Source organism: Miscanthus floridulus, chromosome 7 (assembly GCF_019320115.1).
Source record: "Miscanthus floridulus cultivar M001 chromosome 7, ASM1932011v1, whole genome shotgun sequence".
Lineage (NCBI taxonomy): Eukaryota > Viridiplantae > Streptophyta > Magnoliopsida > Poales > Poaceae > Miscanthus > Miscanthus floridulus.
The window spans coordinates 13507560-13514957 of NC_089586.1; positions in this window are offsets into that span (position 1 = coordinate 13507560).

Sequence of the window (7398 nt, forward strand, 5' to 3'; positions counted from 1 at the left end):
GTGCGCTCAAGCCGGACCTGTGCGTCTCCCGCGACCATGCGCCTGGCTCTGTCAACCACCGAGCCTCCCACGATAGCGCTCCATCGCAACCGCGCCGCCGCAGCCGAGCGTCACACCGTCGTCGCCCGTGTGTGTGACCATCGGCTCCCAGGCTCCGAGCGCCACTCAAGGCCGTTGATCCAAGCCCTAACCTTTGGCTCCTCCATCGTTGGTAAGGCCAGACCTTTGATCCAAATTTGATTTGCCTGTGAGCTAGATCAATTGCAATGCACTGATTTCCAATCGCATTCAGGGCTTTCGATCTACCCTAGTCAGTTCTGAGGTTCCCCAGCGAGATGCCTCTCCTTTTTTCTCGGATCACCGGTTCGTCAGGTAGCTTGCCCATCGTCTCAATTTCGTACCTATATTGCTTGCTTCCTAGGTTTTCGCATCTATTAGATATATCGTATTTATTTGTATATCCATCTATTCCATCGTGCAGTGAGTCAGTGCCGTTGAGGTTCTTGTGACCGTTGGCAGTCAACTTGGAGCCAAGCTCGTGAGTAAGGATCGAGGCCAAGCCTCGGGAGTGTCAGTTTGACAGTTGATCTTCATCAGCGGCAGTTCATCCTCTTATCAGATTAGATGGCTCGCACCAAGAACGTTGATGGTGGCCCAGGTGATGATGACCGGAGGCCCCCGCCTCGCCAGCCTGTAGGATCGAAAGGCAAGGCAACGAAGCAGGTGACATCCAAGAAGCGCAAGTACCTCGACATAGAGACAGTGAGAGCAGCAGCTGTTGCAGAGGCCGCAGAGTGTGCCGAGAGAGGAGGTGCTCGTAGTGGTGTTGTCATAGCAGATCCACAGCTCACACCAGCACAGAGGGCAGCAGTTGAGGAGGCTGAGCGTCGTCATGGTGGTCCACCTGGGACTGTCATGATGGCAGGACATCGACTGGCTATTGAGGAGGCTCGACCTCAGGGGGAGTCCCAGCAGGAGGCACAGCAGCAGCCCCACTAGTAGAGCCTCAGTCAGCTCAGGAGACTCAGGAGGGCCAGCACCCCAGCTACGCCGCTCTAGTCATACCAGTGCTGTAGTTCCAGCGAGGCTAGCTACACAGCGCAGGGGTTCACACCCACCATCCAGACCACAGGGTCCACCTTCAGTGGTACACCTCGACTTGAGGGCCACCATAGCCAAACAGGTTCACCGGTTGAGGTTTGTTGAGTTCGATGTGTGGTTTCCTCCGAGGAGGGATGAGAGAGCAGCAGAGGGGTTCTACACGCTGCTCCAGGAGGATTTCTATAATGCCTATCTCAACAGTGGGGCAGTGTTCAGATCTCAGAGAGTCTGTAGTTTAGAGTCGATTGTGGCAGTAGCTGGAGAGCACATCCGCCCCTACTTGTCATATTTGCTAGGGCTCGCAGATCTGATTGGTCGGATAGGAGTATATGTAACATCTTGGGTCCGGCAGTTTTATGCTTCACTCTACGTTGATCCGCATTACAACTTCATTCACTTTGCATTCAATGGCAGAGATTACAGGGTGATGAGTTTCAGGGCCCGGGAGATACTGAGGCTACAGGATCAGCCTATCAAATTGCATGAGGTATGTTATGGACAGCAGGAGCCTCCCAGGCATCCTCATGGAGGGTTGGTGCCCCCTACAGATCTAGTGTGACATTGCTTCAAGGAGCCCTTTGGTGAGGGATCGAGCAGGAACCCCAGTGACCTGACTCCTACAGCTCGTGTGCTAGAGGCCATCATCAGGAGAACACTACTTCCCAGGTTGGGTTACAGAGAGGGTCTAACTCGCCTACATCTCTGGCTCCTTAATGCCCTGATGCAGCAGACCATGTTCGACATTTGTGACCTCCTTCTATCAGAGATGGAGGATACTATTGCTGAGGGCTTCAAGGGTCGCAGACAGCTTCCTTATGCACATTGGGTCACATTCTTGATACTCAAGTGTGTGCAGGTCAGGACCCCTGAGTTGGTTGTAGAGTACAAGGATGCCACCACAGAGTTTCCCGCATATAACATGGCACAGAGGATCAGGCACAGCACTCCACAGGCACCCGCTTAGCCCAGTTGTCGTCTAGATGTTCCAGAGTCAGCAGCTCAGCAGGACAAGATCATTAGAGGCATAGCCACTACAGAGGAGGAGCAGCTTGAGGCATAGCAGGGGATGACTGAGTCTAGTAATAGTTCGGATGATGACTATTTGCCGATACCTCAGATGCCTCCACGCAGACATGATGCAGAGGCCGGTAGTTCTAGCTCAGCTCCACCAGCACCGCAGACGGACCCCACATTAATTGCCATTCTTAAGCGGATGCAGCAGGATCAGGCACGACAAGCACAGGAGACTGCTGCCAACTTTGCATAGTTTCAGGCTCATCAGGACGAGTTTCAGCGGCAGCAGCAGCTCCTCCAGCAGCAGCAGCAGCAGATGCATCAGCAGCAGTTACTCATGCAGCAGCAGCTTATGGGATTTATGCAGCATGTAGTGACAACACTTGGGGCCCCACTACCATAGCCTTCGCCCCAGCTTGCTCAGCCTGCCACCACTTCGACGACTCCAGCTATACAGCCCAGTGGGCTTCAGAGTCAGGGATAGCCTCCAGCTCAGTTTGCTTAACCTATAGTTCAGGTGTCCTAGTGGTTGTCCTCACCAGTGGTTGCCCCATAGTTCACTCCATATCACACGGGCTTCTCACCGGAGCAGTCACCCTCGCTTTTTGTGCCTGACACGTCAGTCTCTAGGAGTCTTGGAGCATCTTTCAGCGAGTTGATCGGCATGCCTACACCGCCTCATATGCATACCGCCGGTCCTTCTACAGCAGCCCCAGTCGCAGTGACTACTTAGAGGCTCCCCTCGTCTATCGCCTCTTCAGATCCTACGACAAATGTACTAGCAGCTTCACAGGCAGCATCTGCCCCAGCTCAGACCCAGACTGCTTTAGTGACACTTCCTACTACAGAGGGGCAGTCTGTTCAGAGTTCAGGGTTAGATGATGATGGTGCCTAGTTCTAGCTTGCTCCACGTACTTTAGCGCCCAACTCATCCGCTGTAGCCCCGTCGACCGACCCTTAGATTTTGGTGTTTGACGCCAAAGGGGGAGAGGGTTCGAGTATGTAGACTCAGGGGGAGCTAGTTATCTAGTATTAGCTTATATACATTTGGAGTTTTATTTGTGTGATACACTATTACTTATGCATTCGTGTGTTTACTTTCATGCATATTATTATATCTATGTGATAGTGCTATCTACGTGATTGTGATATATGACATGTGTGCTCTCTACTTTACATTATGTATATGTCATATCACTTGTGTTATGCTCATTTGCCTTTGCTTCCACGTTTATACTCCGATGCAAATGAGCTTTGTTACTCGTACTCATGCTTAATTCATATCCTTTGAGTACATTGTGTTGGCTTGGGTCATATAAGCTTGACTAACACTTTTGTTCTTATCGACAAAAGCTTATATGAACCAAGCCCGTAAAAAACCTCACTCTTTCACATACTCGAGGTGGTATTGTCATCAATCACCAAAAAGGGGGGAGATTGAAAGCATCTAGGCCCCTAGTTGGGTTTCGGTGATTAATGACAATACAAGATTACTATGACTAACATGTGTTTTGCATATGTAATTAAGTTAGGTCATGGTAATGGAGATCGATTGGGCAATTGAAAGGTCCTTGTTGGTTTTGGTAATTGAGTGACAACCTAGGTGGACTAATTGTGTTTATATGAGATACACAGGTGATTAGTCCACAGGTACATGTGTATGAGCAACATATGCCATGAAGGTGAAAATGGCTCGGAGATGTTGCAAAGCTCACACATGTGATGATGAAGGAGCTTAAATGCACATGAGACATGACATTGAGTCATGTGATCAAGGTGGAGAAGATCAAGACAAGACTTGGCTTGATGGACCGGTTGCAAGCGTGAAGGGCAAGTCGAAGGCTTTGGAGTGATGGACCACGTGGCAGTGAAGCTTGAGCAAGACTTGGCACCGATGGACGATGGCAATGGTGAAGAGCAAGTAGAGTCAAGATCAATGAACCAATATGATCATGTGATGATATGAAGTGGATCATATCATTGTTGATCGTGTTGGTGCATGTGTTGCATCGACATTGGAGGAGATGGAATGGAATGCGCAAGGCAAAGGTATAACCTAGGGCATTTTATTTCACCGATCATAGGTGTGTAGAGAAGTTTATGACCGGGTTTAGGATAGATGGCCGTACTATCAAGAGGAGCAAACTTATTTGCATATCGGTCATCTAGTGCCACTCGAGTGATCTAACTTTGCATTGTCGCTAGGATCGAGTGGCGTGGCAAGTTGAGTGGCTAACATCCTTTGGGAAATGATTGTGAAAATGCTAACACACATACACATGATGGTGTACACTTGGTGGTGTTGGCACATTTACAAAGGAGGTGGTGTTTGCAGGGGTGAGATGGGTTTTGGGTCCCTCTCGGGATTCGGCGCTTTCGAGAAAATGGTATGCCTATTTTCTATTGCGCCGGATGCAAATTCTTGGTGGTTGGCTCTTTGGAGCAATGATGAAGAAGTTAGAAGTGGGAACGAGTTAGTCGCGAAGATGCTGGCGTCGGTCAACTGACCGGACACTGGATCTGAATGCACCGGACGCTGGCAAGCTGCGTCCGGTCAGGCTGACGTACGTTGACGCAGAAGCTGGAGTGTGACCGGACGCTGGCTGCGTCCGATCAAGTGTGACCGAACACGTCCGGTCGAGGTCGGTACCTTACTGGAAACGACCGGACGCTGGGGGTTCAGCGTCCGGTCAGTTGAAAGCTGCTGCGTCCGGTCAAGTCAAGTGACCATTAGAACCGGGACACGTGGCCGTTTGTGGGCGACCGGACGCTGGGTCGGCCCGACCGTTGCCCAGTGAAGGGGTAACGGCTAGTTTAGTCCTTGGGGCTATAAATAGAAGTGGCCTTCGGCCATGGCTGGTGCTGAGCACCTCAAGGGACTTAGTGTCCATGCTTGTGAGTGCTTGGGAGCCCTCCATCATACACATACTTGATAGCGATCATCCGATTGTGTGAGTGAGCGATTCTAGTGCGATTGCATCGTGAGGTTGCATCGAGTGGCACTAGGTGATCGAGTTGCGAGCCGGTGGTGCTTGTTACTCTTGGAGGTTGCCACCTCCTAGACGGCTTGGTGGTGGTCTCCGTCGAAGCGCGCAAGAAGCTTGTGCGGCGCTCCGGAGAAGTGCTTGTGAGGGGCATTGTGCTCGCCCCGCGGGAGCCGCGAAGAGCAACTCTAGTAAAGCGTGTCATTGAGCTACCCTCACTCAAGGGGTAGGTTCTTGCGGCGCCCGACGTGCGGGCTTAGCGGGTGATGCTAATTAGCCGCCGAACCACCAAGTGAGCGGTCGACACAACGGGGACTAGCGTGTTGGCAAACACGTGAACCTCGGGAGAAAAATCATCGTGTCAACCTTGTTCTTCCCGTTGGTTTGCATCCCCATTACACAAGCTTGCAATTACTTTTATACATATTAAGCTTGTGTAGTTGCTCTTATAATTAGATAGCTTGTGTAGCTTGCTAATTATCTTCTTGCTTGTGTAGCATAGAAGTAGCTCCCTTGCGTGGCTAATTTGGTTTTAGTAACCTTGTTAGTCACATTGCTTAGTTTGTGTAGCTAAGTATTTGCGCTCTCTAATTAGGCATTGGTTGCCTTGTTATTGAGCTTTGCTAGTGAGCTTAGTTGGCTTTGTGCTTTTGCTTACTAGCATGTGTAGGAGCTTCCTTGTTGCTTAAAGTACTAGTGGCATAGGTTTGTGTGACCTTGCTCCTAGAATTGTTTAGGAGAGCTCTAGCTAGCCCGGCACCTTAGTTGCATAATTAGTATCTTTGCAAGGTGCTAGTGAACATATATAGAGAGGTGTAGTCTTGGCTAGACCGATTGTTTTTATTCCGCATTTATATCGGTTAGCCGACGCGATTAATTTTAGAAAAGACTATTCACCCCCTCTAGTCCGCCATCTCGACCCTTCAGCAATCAAGGTGGTCATGCCCCTACGATGGAAATCATTTCGGTTTTCAAAGGATGGACGACAAGGTTAAGGATGACTAGTTCTAAATGTCGATTGGAGTTGGAGTGACACTTAGAGTAGTTTAGGACTTTGTTTTTTTCTTTGGCCGTACTATAAAGGGGGGTATGGACGGGTAGCTTGACCTAGTTGAGTCTAGTGAGTTAGGTGTGGTGCACACTTGTTAAAATTAGCTCTAGGTAGCTCCTATGAATGCCTAAGATCATTTGGAGCAAACTTCATTCACATATGTTCGAGAGTTGGAAGTGAATGGAGGGTCAAATGCTGACCGGATGCTGGCCCCGGTGCGACCGGACGCTGGCCGCAGGGTCCGGTCAGTTCATTTGATCAGCAGTCTGCGTTCGGTGCGACCGGACGCTGGAGAGGTCAAGTGACCAGACGCTGAAAGGTAGTGTCCGATCGACTCCAGTAAGGTTCCAGAGAAGGGAATCTGCGACCGGACGCGTCCGGTCCGTACTGACCGGACTGTGAGGGTTCAGCATCCGGTCGAGTCCAGTAAGGTTTCAGTAAGGGTTTAATGCGACCGGACGCGTCCGGTCAGTGCTGACCGGACCCTGCCAGCGTCCGGTCAACACATTTTCACTGGTTCACGGGTTGAACTGACCGGAGCGTCCGGTCAATACGACCGGAGCGTCCGGTCACCCCGCAGAAGCTCATAACGGTTCTTTTTTCAAGCTGCCTTATAAATAGAAGCTCCACTCGTGTGTGGAGTCACTTTTGCTCATTCCAACAGCTGAGAAACATGTTTGTGAGTGCCAAGAAGAGCAAGGTCCTAGTGAGGTGATTGAGATTTGAGAATCCAAGAGAGTAGCCTCATTAGTGAATCAAGAGTAGTCAAGTGTGCATCCATCTTCTCATTAGGCTTCGCGTGGTCAAGTGAGAGTTCGTGTTTGTTACTCTTGGTGATCGCCATCACTTAGACGGCTTGGTGGTGATTGGGAGCTTGGTGATCACCCGGCGGAGCTTGTGGGTGACCCAACTCAAGTTGTGAGCGGCTTTGGGTGATTCGCCGTGACGGAGTATCGAAGAATCAACCCGTAGAGAACCCTTGATCCTTGCGCGGATCAAGGGGGAGCTACACCCTTGTGCGGGTGCTTCAACAAGGACTAGTGGGGAGTGGCGACTCTCCGATACCTCGGCAAAACATCGCCGCGTTCCTCTCTCTCTTTACTTTGAGCATTTACTTTGGGTATTTACCTTGAGCAATTCAATACTTGTATTTACATTCATAGAATTGCCATGCTAGAGTAAGTTTGGAACATAGGTTGCAAGTCCTTTGTGCGTTAGTTTGATAGAAACACTTTTCTAGGCACAAAA